Genomic DNA, 16,101 nt, shown 5'->3' with positions numbered 1-16,101 from the left:
GAAGACTTGGTTTCAAGCAACACATTGAAATTTGTGGCCCTTGGCCCTGGCTGGGCAGCCAGCTGCTGTGGGCTCTGTTCGCCGTTGCCCCTGAGCGAGGCAGGTGGCCATCCCCGCTGCTTCTGGTCTTTTTCAGTCTAATTCTGCTGCCTTGCTCTGCCTGCCAGACCAGCTGCGGCAGGGGTGTTTCCAAGCAGCACATCTGACACAGACACCTCCAGATCCAGGCTTTCTAGAGAGCGAGGATGGTCCTGGCCAGCTGGGCGATAGAGGGAAGGGACCGTCCTTCCTGGAGGCGGAGGATGCTGGGGAGGGGCCAGCTCCCAGCCCCTGGCTTATCTGGCTGTCGAGTTCTGCTGCTTTCGTTTGTTCGTGTTGAAACGCACTATTTATAAACTTGCTTTTCCTGGCGAAACTCCCAGCCCTGTGGGGGAACCGTGCGAATCCCTCCAGCCTGCGCTGTGCCGCAGGATGCCTGCCCGGGTGCCAACCCCAGAACTTCAACTCCTGGGGCTCTTTGCCGACCCTCTTGTCTGCCCCAACCTTAGGGAGCTGCCGACTGGTACCGTCAGAAGGTGCATTAACACCAGCAGTGGGTGAGACTGCTGCTGCTCGTGCCCCCCACCCGTGCTGGTGAGCTGCTGGAGAGCAGAACCAGTTCCCCATTCTCCTCGCTTCATCCTCTCTCTGTCTCTTCCTGGAGCTCTGCTGGCTGTTTTGATGCGGGGGGTATCGGGCTCTGCTGCCAGCCCTGCGGCGGACGCGTGGGCACGCAGGGAGGGGGCTGGCGTGGGTGGGAGCATCAGGTTGGCTGCGGGAGTGCTCGGCGACACGGGGCTGACGTTGCCTCACTTGGGGAAAGGTCCTGGCGAGCGCATCTGTCGCATGAGAGATGGAGTTGTTAGAGCTAAAAAGGGAACCACGGGTTGTTCTGGGAGCACCTGGCAGCGTTTAATGGGAGCGGCCGACTTCAGATTAAAATAAATAACTGAAATTGGATGGAAATGCAGCACCCAGGGCTGCGTGTGGAGGGAGGGGACACATTTTGATCTCTGCTCCAGTCCCAACAGCACGTGTGTCAGGGTGCGTGCCGGCGTCCATCCCCCAGTCCTGCAGCTGAGCGCAGCCCCCCTGCCCGTGTTAGACCGACTGTGGGGACGCAGGCAGGGAGACGATGGGGTTACCTTGCCGGCACGGGGCAGAGGGGAGCAGGTGCTGCCAGTCCCCACGTGCTGCACCGTGGGGATGCCCCGACTTCCTCCGACATGGCGTGGGGGACTTTGGAGGCTGTTTGCAGCCGCTTCTCCTGCATCCCTGCTGCTTCTCCTGAATCCCTGCCGCTTCTCCTGCCGGCTGGACAGCCCGCGCCCCTGGGGCTGTGCTGGCACTTCCCTGGGCGAAGGGATGGGGAGGGAGGGGGGGAAAGTTTCATGGAAACAGGTGACCTGTGCCCGCTCGGTGGTGGGAATGGGGGTTGCCATGGAGACAGCTCCAAATAGCATCCTTCATCCCACCCCCGGCGCCCGGCTCCCTTAAGCAACCCGAGACAGCAGCGAGACAGAGATTTGCTTTATTTATTTATTTCACGCTGTGCCTGCTTTGAGAAGGGCGCTGTTAATGAGAGCCGGGGGTCAGGCCTGCCGAGCGCACGGGTCCCCCCGCTGCCCTCCCCGCAGCGGGGAGGAAGGGGGTGGGCTGGCAAAAGCCAGGAGGCATGAAAGGGGGCTCAGCAGCAGAGATGAAACACCAGCCGGCTCCCGTGGAGAGAGGGAATTAGCTGAAGTGGAGGGAGGATGGCATGGCTGCCTAGTCATAGGAGGGAGGTGGAGGAGGCTGGGAGAGGGGTGGAGGGTGGGGAGGAAGGGTGGAGAAATCTTCAGAGATGCTGAAAAATAGGGGAGGGGAATGGGAGAAGGGGACTGGAGGGCATGTGTGGGATGAAGGAGCTGAGGGTGTGAGGACAGGCTGAGGGAGCAGGACTGTGAGAGGTGGTGGGGACCTCGGGGGCAGAGCTGGAGGAAGTCCCACACTGGGTGGCCTCCAGCATCCTTCCGCAGTGTCCCCTGAGGTTAACTGTTGGGGATGTTGGGCCCCTGAGGCTGAAGGCTGGTGGACATGGAAGGAGGAGAGTATAGCTCCCTCTGGACTTGCTGGTGCCACACTAAAGTTACTGGGGATGCCCGTGGTTCAGGTTTCCCGAGCAGTGTGGGTGCAATGATGCTGGCTTTCAGCAGCCTGGGCTTCGTGTGTCCTAATCTGTTGCTGCTTCAGGGGGACAGGGGAGTTTAAAATCTATAACAATAATTAAAAAAAATAAATATGATGGCAGAGTCCCCTTTCATTAGCAGGAGGTGCTACGATCAGGCTACCCTTGCAGCATGCCTCTCACCCCCCTGGCTCTCGTGGGACTCAGGAGCTGGCATTTCCATGACTCTTTAGGTGCAGCCATGGCTTTCAGAAACTGTGGGGAAGTGGCTGCAGCCGTCCCTGGCAGGTAAGAGGACATCCTTCCCCTGGGATGGCCGGCTGGCAGCAGCAGTGACTTGCTGGCTAGAATCACCTTTGACTCCTGGGTGCAAAGGAGAGCTCCTGCAAAGCTGTTCCCTGCTGGAGACCCTTTCTGACACCTCTGAGAGCAAGTTCTTCCCCTGTAACCTCCCGCCATTTCAAGGAGCGTTTGTTCTGATTTGGATGTAACAAGCTCTCCACGGTAGGCTGCATGTGCTTGCATCTCTCTGCATCCGTGCTGGCATCTAGCAGGCACTGCCAGGCTGGTAGGCTTGGATCTCCCAACCCTGGGCTCCTCTGGCAGCCAGAGAGGTGGCCAAATTGCATCTAAGGCAGGGCTGGCAGGTGTCTCCTACTACAGCCCTAGAAGTGACTGGCTCAACCTGGCCTCTTTCTGTGGGGTTTTGGGTCAGTTTTGCGTTCTCTCCAGCTGAGGAGAATGTGGAAGTGGAGGAATGAAGGAGGAGAGCGATGCCAGCATTGTCCTGGCTGCCTTGCACCCTGCTCTGAACCAGAGCATGAGCTGACTGACTCCAAACTGGGGTTTGTTCTCTTTAGCTGGTCTTGAAGAGGCATCCTCCAACTTTCAGCAAAAACCCCAGCTTTTTCCCTTCTCCTGGCTCTGTACTAGGATGTTCCCCACCTCCATGGACTTGTGAAATGTTGCTTTACAGTGCACATCTTGAGCAGCAGCAGCCGGTATGGGCTCTGTGATGCCAGGAAGGATTTGGGAGGTTAACAGGTTGGCTCCTGCCTGGCATGGGCTGCCACGCTCCTCTGCACCTTGGTCCTCCATCTGCGGGGAGCCAAGTCAGGGTGCTCCATATGGTGCTAGAAAGACATGGCTTGCTCCTGTTTACAGCCAGGGAAACACGTTATTCCTTTGGCCACTATCTTGGAGCAAGCTTTGCCTCCCTTGTCAGCTATGGCAGTTTAGGATGCAGTCACCTCTTGCCTCTCTCTTTGATAAGCTTGTATATGGAGCTTGTAAAGTCTTCCACTGGCATATTTTCCTTATTTTCCAATCTTAATTCCTGGGTCTTTTTTTTGGACCTGTTTTCAGCTTAGAAAGGTCTCTGACTTGTCAGTAGCACAAATGGATGCTTTATTTCAGCAATGGTCTTATTGCTGTGGTGCACAGATCTCTGGTGGAGATCTTGTCCCCTGCCGCGACCCCCCCAGTCATGGGTTTGTTCTGAGCCAGCTAACAGTGACTTCAAACACGTGCCACTGTCCTTTGATGGAGTTGTAGTTTCTTGATTAAAATTGGGAAGTGGTACCATGTCCTATGTCTTCTCTGAGTTCAAACAAATGGCACAGGTACTGGTTCGTTTATCAGTCAAGCCCGCAATCCCCACAAAAATAAATCCAACAGGATCTGACAGCTGTAAACGTGTGTTGGATGACATTAATTATGCTGGTCTCCTTTGCTTCCTGGTGATCTGGTCCAGTTGCAGCCATCCATTTATTTTACCTTGGCTCAGTCTTTGCGTGACCAGCCTGCGCTTGCCGAAATCAGCTATTTGTCCATTTGAATATTGGCAGATGCAGGCTGCTGCCTTTCCTAGGACTTTCTAGCATCTCTAGCTGGCCACAGATAACCCTTTGACACGTGGACAGCTTGTCAAGTGGGACTTCAGCACATTTAAAATGTGTGTTACCTGGACCTGTGAGCCATGTGTTATATCTTCCCATGGAAGTGCAAACATTTCACCCGCATCCTCCACCCGTGTTGTCTGGCTTTGTCTTAAATCCATTGCAGAAATACTCACTGAATGCTCCCCGCTTCTCGGTGGTGCCACTGAGGTTTTCCCCAGCAGATGTGTCCGGGATCTGTGCCATTCTTCAGACTCTCCTTCCCAACCCAGCACCCCGAATGGCTTCTTAATGTGAACGGCTTTCTGTCCGTAGGGGACGGGGAACCTACACGTGGTCCTTCACGGCAGCTAAGCCTTGGTGCCCAGCGCCCTTGTGAGTATGGTTGCACCTCGTCTTTCCCCTCCTGCTCCCCTGACTGCACTGCCACGGCTGCTGGCTTTGCTCAGATCTGTTGACGTTGCTTTTCTCTCAGTTGTTATAAATGAAGGTCTGTGCAGCTGTGTTCCATCCCAGAAGGTTTGTGTTTCAAAGGTAAAACCATGGAGCTATCTTTTTGCTTTGCTGTGTCGGCGGCCTGGGGTTAGGGGTTGGCAGCTGGTAAAACGTTTGCAAAGAGGACTCAGTTATTGGGATGTCTTTCTCCTGGCTGATTTAGTTTATTTCAGGCTCTGTGAATGAAGCCTTTTTAAACACCAGCTTGTCGTGCGCGAGCGGTCTGGGCTGAAGTCTGTGTGTGTGTGAGACCCAATTGCAGCGGCGGCTGCAGCCGATCAGCTACTGCCCGAGGTTTTCCTCCCAGAGTCTGGGAAGTACTATAGATGCCCGGCCCTCTCTGCTGGTGCTGTTCCTCACCCATAGTTTTGCTTGTCCTCAGGAACTCCTTTGGTCTCCTGTGAGCTCTGAGCACCACGGGCTGAAGACCACTGCCCGAGGTGAAGCCCTCACTGAGCCAAGGCCACTCAAAGTTGCACATCCATCTCCCCAGGGAGAACAAGGAGGAGGATACCTTTATCCAGAACTCATCGCCCCCCAACCTGGGACTTTACTGCCCTCACTGTCTCCTCTCGTGGACCTGGAAGGACTCATCCAAACGACCACCTCCCTCCTTGCATCAGTGGGTCACCCTGCAGAATATGTCAGTGGCTTTCGTGGAGATGGAGCTCTCCATCCCCCTCCTTCCCTTTTCCCATGCACCAAGGTGACGGTGGGGATCAGTTTGTGGATACTTTGAGAGAGGTTTGGGGTACTGGGGAGAGAGGTGGTGCCTCGGCTGCTTGGCTAGGTGGGATGACCTTCAGTTTAAGCCCACGTGCACTTGAATATAGGTCTGTAGAGTTACCAGGAAGACAGGAGGTTATCTGATGCTGTTGGTTAGCGATCCTCACGCATCAAATGAAAACGGGGGAAAAAGAAGCCCTTGAGAGTCATAGAGGATTTGATGTGTCTAACTCGTACTGATGGCAGAGACGAGACCAGAGCTGACAGTGTGACAGGCTGTCGGGCACTGGGCTGGCAGGGGCTTGGAGTAAGGATACAGACTCTGGGGGAAGTGTTTTGGGAGCCCTTGCGTGTGTCTTCACCGGTCCCAAGGCGGGCTGTATGTCAGGTCATGCGTGGCTTGTGCACTGCAGACGCACCTCGCTAGAACCCGGTGCCCGCCAGTTGTGTACCTGGGGGCTGCAGCAGCGGCAGGTTGGGGCCATCCCCAGTGGTTGTCCCTCGGATACCTCCAGTGTGGGTGATATCCACAGTCCATTCACATCTCCAGTGGGTGGTACTTGATTGTGATGAGGAGGTGGTTAATGACAGGAAACCCTGGGGAGGGTGGGGGTGCTCAGAGTGGACGGTGCAGACAGACTCCTGGTGGAGGGTGAGAGTTTTTTCACTTTTGTCATTTCTTGGACCTCACCATTATGATCTGACTTGGAGTGGGGGATTGGTGACAAGCCACCTCCCTGTTTTTGTCCCACTGGTGATAGCCATCCAGCATCAGGATTTCAAAATGAGGAGGAAGAAACAAGACCCTTCCTACTTATTTCCCCCTCTTAGAAACAAAACCCAACTCAAATGCTGCTCTGGCCTGGTTTACCCTATGACCAAGGAAGCCCTCAATGGTGTTGTCTTTGTTGCCTGTCACTCATATCTGTGCATAGTGGATTGAGTCTGTCTTCTCCTTTAGGAACCCCACTGGGCTTGGAGATGTGTTGGGTGTTGGCAGTCTGCTCCCCCAAAGGGCAGTGGAGCACAGCCTGATGTTTGCAGCATTTCCCTACAGCCAGGGACACCGGGGCATGGGGCATGTTGCATCCAACCTGCCACATGCTGCTGAGGTCTTCTGCCACTCCTCATGGCCACAGGAAAAGAATAAGGGAGAGTAGAAGAGGGCAGTGTCAGCGATGGCTCTGGGTGAGTGTTTCTGGTTGCCTGGAGGCTGGCGGGCATCGGGGGCTGTGGTGGTGTGTGCTGAGTCCATCATGCTCCCTCCTCTCACCTAGGCTTTATGCACCCTGTTTCTGCTGCTGGTAAGAGAGGTGATGTGAGTAGATGAGATTTTGGCCTTATTTTAGGGGAAGACAGTCTAAGGATGGAGGTCCCAGTAATATGCAAGTCTCTCCCTACCCATCCCTGGTTCCCCACGAGCCTGGTTGGTGTTGAGGATGAGCGCTGGAGCAGCTTGGCCAGCAGTGTTGGAGGACACCCTTGGCTGGCATGTGCTCTCTACCAGGAGCCAGTGAAGTTCTTGGTCTTGGGCAGGTCAGGAGGAGCAGGTTGAGAGGTGGGCGCCGCAATGCTCCAGCCTGAGCCCCTCCAGAAGGTGACATGCAACTGCAGGAACCGGAGAAGGACCCCGAGATGTCTCTGCACAGGCTCGGCACCTTCACGGGCACATTCATCTCCTGCTGACCTGCACTGACAGCTGGTTTTCAGCAGTCTCTCTCCAGCAAGGCTGCCCGCTCGCTGCTCGTTGGCAACCCCTAGCTGCACGTCACATCACATCAGTTCGCGCGTTTGCGGCGACTTTTACTTGCTGAATATTTTTATTGACAAAAGCCTCCGAAGAAGTTTCAGTCCTGCGAACAGGAGTGACCTCGCCTTCAGTGCTGCGCGGGGCAGGGGAGGGCAGGACGCCCGTGAGGTCAGGCTGGGAGCTGAGCCAGGTGGAAGGGTTTTGTGGTGGGCAATGTCATTTAATGCCATAGGGACCTTTGGACCCAGCTCAGGGTCGTGCAGCGGAGCGGGTCCGTTTAACCTGTGTCTGCAGGGAAACGCGCTCCTCCTGCGCCGCTAATGGAACATATGGGCATCCGGGGCCCTGCGTCACGTCTCCTGCCACTCGCAGCGGGCATCCCTGCTTTCCCACTTCCCCAGAGGAATTTGGCAGCCCCAGGCCACTACTCATCTGCTGTCAGTTTTTCCCAGGTCCTGGCAGGCGGGCAGGTGAGCGGTGACTTAGGGCTGGCCGTATTTCATGTTCAGTGCCGGGCGCTGCCCTGACGGAGCCGGCACGGCCGAATCGTGCCAGGCAGGCTGGTGTGCGCCGGTCGGTGTGTATGCTGGCTGCGTGGTCCATGCCGGTGCCAGTACCTGCTGCTCTGCCACCCTGTGCTTGCAAGTGCCTTTCCTTTTGCAAGCGCATGGCTTCTGTTTCGGCTCTGCCGTTCGGTTGCATGGGGGCAGGTGTAAAACTGCAGCTCTGGCGGCATCGCTGCTTTGAGCGGAAAAGAGGTTTTCTGGCCAGCTTTGAGCTTCGATAGTTACAAAGGCTCCTTCCCTGCCTCTGCAGCTTGGCTCGTGTGTGAAATCACCCAGTTTTTCCCAAGCTTCATGTTGACTCCATGCAAGTGTCTGCCCCAGCAGCAGGCAGAGGAATCCTGGTCTCAGGGAAACAGCTGGTGTGGGACACAGGCTCCTGGCCACCATGGCTTCCCCACTTCTAAGTGATCACAGGATGGAAACAGCCCAGGTTAGAAGTGACCTGGAAAGGTCATCTGGTCCAAACTTCCATGGGAAAGGGAGCCTGGATGAGGTTATCTAGCACCCAACTGCAACTTGAAAGCCTCCGGCAGCTGGGTCTCCACCTCATCCCTGGGGAGGTTGTTCTAGCTGGTGGCTCAGCCCTGGGACTCTGCTACTGTGGGTGCTTTCCTGTGACACCCAGCATTTTGATCCTATTATCATCCCAGCTCCTTTTCCATAAGCATTTCCAAAGGGAGCGCCTGGAAGGAGAGCAAACTTCAAGCGCCTCCCTTCCCATCCGTGCCAAACCGCGCAGGCATACCTGATGGCTGGGCAGCCAAAACCCTGGCCCCGTGCTGCCTGTCAGCCAGTGGTCCTGCTGGGGGGCATTTTCATCCCGGGAGGGAGAGAGAAGCCACCTCACTGTCCTAGACGTTGCTTTGGAAAGCTGAGGCTCACAGCCTCGTAACAACTTACCCAGCCTTGCAAAATCGCCACAGAGATGAATCCATTCAGACACAAAGATTTGCTCCCCCCCTCGACTTTGCAGTGAGGATTAATGATCACGGAGGAAGCCGGGGATATTTCGTACAGCTGTCCAAGGGAGAGAAAGAACTGAAATGGTTGGGCAAGGAGGGAGAGTAAAATACTACAGTGCTTTTCTGTCAGGTCTCTTTATCGACTCAATCTGTACATGTGCTCTCCCCGAATGTATTTATAGAGAATCCCAGAGAATGCAGTTGGCTTAAAAGGTTTTCATTGTCTGGCATTGGAGGAGTGTTCAGCTCTCTCGGGCAGCGACACTGTCCCAAATCTTGGGGTATTCCCTCCTTGCCAGCTAGTCAATTAATTCAAGGATGAGATTGATCTGCCTCTCTGCAATTATTTTAGCAAGGTCCTAATGATTTTTTTCTGGACTGGTTCTTCCCTGTAGCCCTCCAAGCCAGACCTTGCCAGCTGTGCCAGGCTTGAGAAATAGCAAAATGAACCCAATCAAATGCGAAACGGCTTCTTATAAATACTGCTCTTTTCCAGCAAATGCTGTTGGCCCAGTTTCCCTGGCTGTGAAGCTCCCACTTTGAAACCTGTGGAGCAGGAAGATAATACATTTGAAAGCAGTGGCATTTTTACCTCCAGAGAAAGGACCGTTGTGCTATGACTAACTTGCACTTTTCGATTCTAGTTAGGTATAAAATGGTAGGAAATGCCCCACTTTGGGGAGGGCAGGAGAATGAAAACATTTCTCTTATGCACTGAGTCAAAATATGGATGGATGAGTCGCGAGGTTGGGTGGTCATCAGATCACAGGGATGAAAGAACAAAATCGGTTCTTGCTCCTTCCCGTGCCGAGAGCTTACGTGCTGCAGGCGAGGCGCTGGCTTTGGGGCTGCATCGGTGGCTGGAGCACTGGCGAGGCAGCCGAGCCCAGCTGATTGCTCCAAAGCAGAGGGTCACACTGAAAGTCCCTCAGGGTCTCTTCTTTCAGCAGGGCTATAGATACGTATAACCCTGTCGTCTCCGCCTGCCTGCAGCAGCTGCTGCCCTTCGGATGCTGTTTGAGCAGATGCCGCTGTGCTCTGGTGGCCTCGGGCAGAGGCAGCAGGCTGGAGGTGTCCTGAGCTGCCAGTCCTCGTGACCGCAGCGGGCACGGTGGTCTGCGGAGCTGCTCACATCTCGAGGAGGCTTTCACAGGCTCAGCGTGTGCTTTTCCTCTGTTTATGCTGTTGCCTGGTGGCTGTCGCTCTGCCCGCACCTGTAGGGACTCTCAGCCTTTGTGGAGTGGATGCAGGGTATGGAGAGGTGCGACGGTTTGATGCAGACCTATGTATAACCAGTACATCCCGTCCTGATTTGAGGAGCAAACATCCGGTGCTGTATTTGTGTTGTCCTGACAGGCTGCGGAAAATCATGCTGCCAAATCCTGGCCCTCTTGAACTCCTTCAGATTTGCCAGGGCCACGTTCATCTTTGTGGTCTCCACCTGCCTCTGCCATTGCAGGGCTCCGGAGCAGCTTGCAGCCTGGTCTGTGAGCTCTTTGAAAGAAGAAGGTCGAGCTGTGCTTAATTCTTGTCTTGCAGGCTTTTGGAGAGTGCCTGGGAGCCCTCAGCTCCAGGACTCCTTTTGTCCTATTTCTTTTCCAGCATGTGGCAGCTTATTCCAGCCACTCTGATTCAGCCAAACCGGGGAAAATCAGAGCCTTTAATAGAAATGTTGGCAGTTTGAAACTTCAGCACCCGTGCCCGGAGCTGGCAGGGATGACTCCAGGTTAGAACTATCCTAAGGCAACTGATGGAGCTCTGCAGCCTGGCAGCGATGTCCGGGTGTCCTGCGCTGCTTCCCCTGCTCCATCCCGGGCAAGCAGCAAGCTGTGGTGAGCCTCTTCGCCATCGTGGCCAGCGGGCCGTGTGGGTTGGCATCTGTCTCCTCTCCTCTTTGCCTGATTGCACAGGAGCGAGAAAAGGCATTCGTTCCCCTGCTGCCTGACCACAGCGGGCAGAAGAGGGACCGGCTCAGGGCTGAGTCAGTGCTTGTCCTCTGTCACCCTTGAGCTGACTTTTCTCAGGATCTCTTCTGCGGTGTCTGGCGTTGGTAAGAGAACAAAGGTACTTTTTACTCTCCAGAGTGGATCAGCACCTGATGGACCAGTGCATCCAGGTATGCTAAGGCAGCATCCCATTTCTTTGTCCTCAACCCACCTGCTGTTTGCCTTTTTTCCTTGATGCTCTGGTGAGCGCTGGCTTGAGCAGATGCGTTTCTGCTGGGTTTGTTGTAGATACGTTCCCCCATAGGTAGGATGCTGACCTGGAGCAAAACCTAGGTATAGGTTTTGGGACAGGCCCAGATTCCCGTGGCTGCCATGTCCACTTTCTCCAAAGCTCACCTCTTCGGGGAGTTTTAAAATACAGATCTCCTGGCTTGTGTGCAGAGGGGAGCTGAGGAAGGTTTTCAGAGGCTTTCAGGATTGAGAGAGCAGCCCAGCTGCAGCAGAGAGCCTGAGCTCCGCTCCAGCTTGCACCGAAGCATCATCCAAGGGGTGCTGGCTGCCAGCCGCTCCAAGAGAGCCGGGAGGGACTGAAGGGAGGGGAGGGACTCACAGCCAGCCTCCTCTGGCACTGGGATGGCAACACAGAGACACCAGGGCCACAAAGTGGAGTCACTGGTGAAGCTTGGGGTGTACTTGTCTTCCAGACCACAGACATCTGTGTTTTGTACCTCTACATTTTGCTTGGCTGAATTCCTCTTAAAGCTCAGGGAGGCTTTGCTGGTCTGAGGCTGAGCTTCAAATTAAATGATACCGAATGGTGCGGCTTTACATTTCAAAGGGTCTGAGAGAAGGGAAGGATGCCTGGGAGTTTCTAGTGCTGTGGCGTAATTGGGGTGATTTTTTTTTTTTTCTGGCTTATACAATGAGCGCCGGATGCTCACTCCACAGACGGATGGTTTTACCTGTTCATCTTCTGCTAATGTGAGGAATTATAACAACCCCACAGGGATGAAGGGGGGTGACGGAGCCGAGTGCAGCAGGGAGAGCAGGTTAGTAACTGCTCTGCATCCCTGACTCTGGCTGCTTATCACAGTGATAACTTGTGGATGGGCACATGTTTGCATCCCAGGACCCCTGGAAACTTTTGCCTCTGTCCCCCTCTGTCCACATACCACCAACCAGAAGACCTTCTGATATATTTAAAGCTGTTACAGTGTCAATTGTCAATATTTTTGCAGCTCTGGAGAGTGGATCTTAAGGCAAAAGTGCTGCTTGAAGGTCAAGGACAGACCTTCAAGGCACTGCTAGAGTGGCTGGTCAGGGAGTCCCTGTCCTGGCGCGGCGCTGGGGGCTGTTGCCTTGCAGATGAAACCCGAAGGGGTGTCCTGGCCCCGTGGGGATGAAGAGGATGTGCTGTGGCGGTTTGCAGAGCAGGCCTGTCCGCAGCTGCCTGCTGGCTTCATGCATTTGCTGATGGGTTGTTTCCGCTCCGTGGGGTTGTGGGGCACCCCGGGAAGGCTGAAGGGAGGGAAACCATGGCCTCATTCGCACTGTGGACACCAGTTTTTTCTCCCTGCCGCTGGATGGCCAGTTACTCTCAGCTGCTTCTCTGGGTTTTATTTCTGCCGGGAGCTGATGGCAGCTCCTTGACATGCAGAAAGGTAGATATCTATCATCTGCTGTGGCCAGCTGCTCTTCTTTTCATGCTGTGCAGATTCACAGCTTGGGGTAACGTCCACCCAGTGGTACGGTAACCAGACCGTGAGTTGGCAAAAGCTTGTCAGGAGAGCTCAGTGTCGGAGAAAGACTTGTTCTGGTACTTCTCTGCTGAGCAGTTCGGGAGATGAGCAAAATGGAAGTGGCTGCTAAGGCTGCAGGAGCTGCCTGACGCTGTGGGCTCGTAGCATAGGAGCGCGGCCACCAGCTCCTCTCCGTTCTTGCATCCTCCTCCTCCTCTCTCACATGCATTTCTAGATGCCACATTCACTTGTCCTTCCTGTGCTCTGTTCCTGCCTCCCCGAGAAGCCCTCGTCTGCATCTCCCACCAGTTCCCCTGCAAATCTGTGTCTCCCAGTGGGTGCTGCCATGGGACCCGTAGCATCGACTCAGCTCTGGCTTTATGCTGTGCCATGGGGCACAGGACCAGTGTCCAAACCCCTCCTCTCTTGCTAGCCTAGACCCAGCAGCCTTCCTGAGATGGGGCTGCAGCGGCGCAGGTCAGAGTCCACTCCCTGCCTGCAACGAGCTGCGGCTGCTTGGGGAAGGGTGGAAGGGGACAGAGGTGCAGAGACGCTTCCCCAAAGTCCTCCCCGCTCTCCAGGTACCCAGAGCTTGACAGAGGGCACCATGGAGCTGGGAAGAAGAGGGGTGTCCTCTAGGTCTCAGGGGGAACTGGTGAGGATTTGGGGCAGCTCTGGTGGCTGCGGCATCAGCTGATGTGCTGCAGTCGATGACATTACTCAGGGCTGCCTGTGGTTTGGGGTACCTGGGAGAGCAGAGCAGTGGTGGAGATGGGGAGGTAGCTCCCCAGCAGGGAAAGACCTGGGAAGCTGAGCAGCATGGTGTATATCTGAAGCTTTCCCAGCTCATGTGGGAGCATGCAGGACCTGGGAAGCCGCAGGCTTATGGAAGGGCAGAGTCAGGCTGGGCTCTGTCCTCGCCTAACTCACTTCGATTTCATCTCCTGATTGATCTGCACAGTCAAACTCACAATCTTATGCTGGCGGAGGAGCAGTCACCAGACTGCAAAGGTCGCTGCAAGCAGCTGCTCCCCTCCCCTGCTGCCTCCGTTGCCAGCAGAAGAGCCTGGCTTTGGAGGCGCTCGGCTCCTGTCCCCGCCAGCCGCTGCCTCCCCGGCACACCACGGCAGCATGCTCAGCAGGCGCCCTCCTCTCCAGACCAAGGTAATGAGCCCCCTGGGACCCTGTGCTGGGGTCCCTGGCGGGCCGAGGAGGAGGAGGTGAGGGCTGTGGAGGAAAGGCAGGCACCCAGCCCCACCTTGCCTCCCCATGCCCGCTCTGGGCACGTACAGCTGCCAGAATGGCATGTCCTGGCTCGAGGATGTCTGGAGCTGTCCTGAGGTCTCTGGTGAATCTGCCTGGTGCCTCTTGTTTGCCTCCCTTACCCTCTCCTCGCCTCTGCCTGCGTTTCCTCCTCCTCCCGCATTGCAGGCAGCCTGCCCGTCTTTTTGCCTTTTGCTTTCTGCCTGCCAGCGCTGTTTGTTTGCGCTGGGGATTTCCTCAGGCAAATCGTTACTGCCGGCGGCGTGCAGTGGCTGGAGGCTCTGGGGGCTTCGTTAGCTGAGCTCACCAGCGGGAGTCATCATGATGCTGGGGCTCGCCAGGGTCTCTGGCTCTTTGCCCTTTGCCTCGCAGGATTGCTGGCTTTTTGGGTTAGAGGTGCAAGCTCTTGGACTTGCGGGTTTGAAGGCAGCTTTCCTGGAAGCCTGCGGGTAAATGCCGCTTGTTTGTTTATAAAAATTGAGCAGGGCGCTTGTCTTGGGCTTTGGCTTGCTTTGAAAGTGCAGGGATGTTTGTCCCTGGAGCAAGGGAAGAAGAAGCAGGAGCAGGAGGAGCAGCAAACCGAGGGTAAGCAGTGGCCCATGCGTGAGTATCCTGGAGCGAAGAGCTCGGGAGCGCGATCCCTGTCACCTGAGGCAAGCCTGGGCCCCTCTGAGCAGTAGGTCAAACAGTCTTTCTGTACTGTTGGCTGCACTTAGCCAATAGCTTGGAAGATCCTTCTGTCCTGGAAACTTGCTTTCTGCAGTCAGATGTGCTGATGTGCTGTACTGACAACATGCTGATGGACGTCGTGATCATCTTACCCATTCCTCCTCAGGAAACCAGGCTGAAACTCACTTGATCTTCCTCTTTGGTGGCCCTCCTTGCTTTCTAAATGAGGTTGATAAGCCTGCCATTAAGTCCCTGTTGGTGAGGAGGGAAGGACTGTTTTGTCTGGGAATCAGGCAGTTGCATCCTGGCTTTGCTCTGGGCTTCCAGTGGCTTTATCTGTGCGAGTTCAGCAAGGTTAGGTTCTTCAGCTTCCCTTTTCAGCTTTCTCAGCTGCAAAGGGATGGTGTGAGGCTGAGCTTAGCTCATCATGAAATATATTCCATGAAGCCTGGGAGCTGGGGGCGTTGCAGAAAGACAAGGTTGTTCAAGAAGGTAGGAAGGGACAAGGAGGGTATTTATTTCACTGGGCCATTTTATTCCTGGAGGCATTAATGTGACACACGTTCTGAGTTTGTCCAGGTGACCAACAAGCTAGTGGAAGAGCAGCTGGAGATGCCTGTGATCCCGGGAGGATGGTGTGTGCAGCTGAAAAACAAGAGAGAAGGGCTGAGATTTTGGGAGGGTTGGCCCCAGCCTTGGCTCAGGAGACCGAGAGCTCCCATTTGCTGTGGGCACCAGTCACTCCTGCTCCATCTCTGTTGGTCTGGTTTTGCTGCACAAGGGTTTCATCGCAGGAGCCGTTACGGGTGAGGATGTGTGTGAGAAGGCTGGGAACGACAGGCTTCCAACAGACATCGCTGTTGCGGAAGGGCAAGTACTCAAGTGAGTGGTGGCCCAAGTAGATAAAGCCATCAAGGTGGGTTGGGAATGTCCATCTGGATGAGGAGCTCTCCAGGCTCTCAGCTGTGGGTGAGCCGTGGAACACCACCTCTCACCGAAAGAAACAACCTGTTGTTGGGTGTCTCGGGGAGACGGCGGTTGTGCTCTGCCTGTGAGCAGCCTATTGAAGACCCGTGTTTCAAAGAGTCTCTTTTTACCTGCATGATGCCCCATGTAGAGTGGGAGGCGGCAGTGCAGTGTGCTGCCTGGCCGAGGCAGGATGGGCAGGAGAATATCTTGGGTGATGATTCCTTTCCTGAAAGGCCCTGCCTTGACAAGAGGCAGAGAAATTGCCACAGCTGCTGCTCCTGGCAGCCTTGCCGAGGCAACAGAGCAGGCAAAGCGATTTAGCATCGCTCCAGTCATCCGTGAGGGCAGAGATCATTGCATCAACCTCTTCAGCTTTGCGATTAATGCTGAAAAAGCATCCTCTGAGGGCTGGAAGGAGAGCGTTGGTCCCTGGAGACCCGCACTCCAAAGCAGAGGCAGCCCTCTCCAGCTGTGGTCCCCTTCTCCCTCAGCCTCATCCGCCCCCTTTCGCGCGTGGCTGTTGACCTGCGTGCTCCCGTAGCAATGGTGTTCCTAGGGACAGGAACCCAGGACTGGTTCCTCAGGAGGAGAGATTATGTGGATTTAGGCGGATTTCTTGTCTTATAATGAAAATCCAGTGTTTGAGCTTTCCGAGTGGTTAAAACCAAAGTCCCCATCCAAGAGTTTGTGCATGGCAGTGGTAGGGAAAAAGGAGGAGAGGAAGGGATGTAGTTGGGGTTGGGTAGGAGGAAGAGTGTGAGAACATATAGTGGAGCTTCGGGAAGCTGGTGAGAATCGTCTCCCCAGCTGGCTTTACTTACCGGGGCGGTTACAGGAACAAGGCAGAACCCGAGGACATGGAAAAGCACGGAGTTTTTAGGAAAACTATTTTTTTTTTTTTAATGCAGAAGT

At 55.1% G+C, this 16,101-nt stretch overlaps 1 protein-coding gene across 3 annotated transcripts in view; it reads left to right on the top strand.

The window, feature by feature from the left end:
- Positions 1–16,101, top strand: part of TEX264 (testis expressed 264, ER-phagy receptor) — a 42,945-nt gene that overhangs the window by 9,801 nt on the left and 17,043 nt on the right. The window lies entirely within an intron of this gene.

Source organism: Tyto alba, unplaced genomic scaffold (genome assembly GCF_018691265.1).
Source record: "Tyto alba isolate M040663 unplaced genomic scaffold, T.alba_DEE_v4.0 Super-Scaffold_3, whole genome shotgun sequence".
Taxonomy (NCBI): Eukaryota; Metazoa; Chordata; class Aves; order Strigiformes; family Tytonidae; genus Tyto; species Tyto alba.
This window is presented reverse-complemented; position numbering and strand designations above follow the sequence as displayed.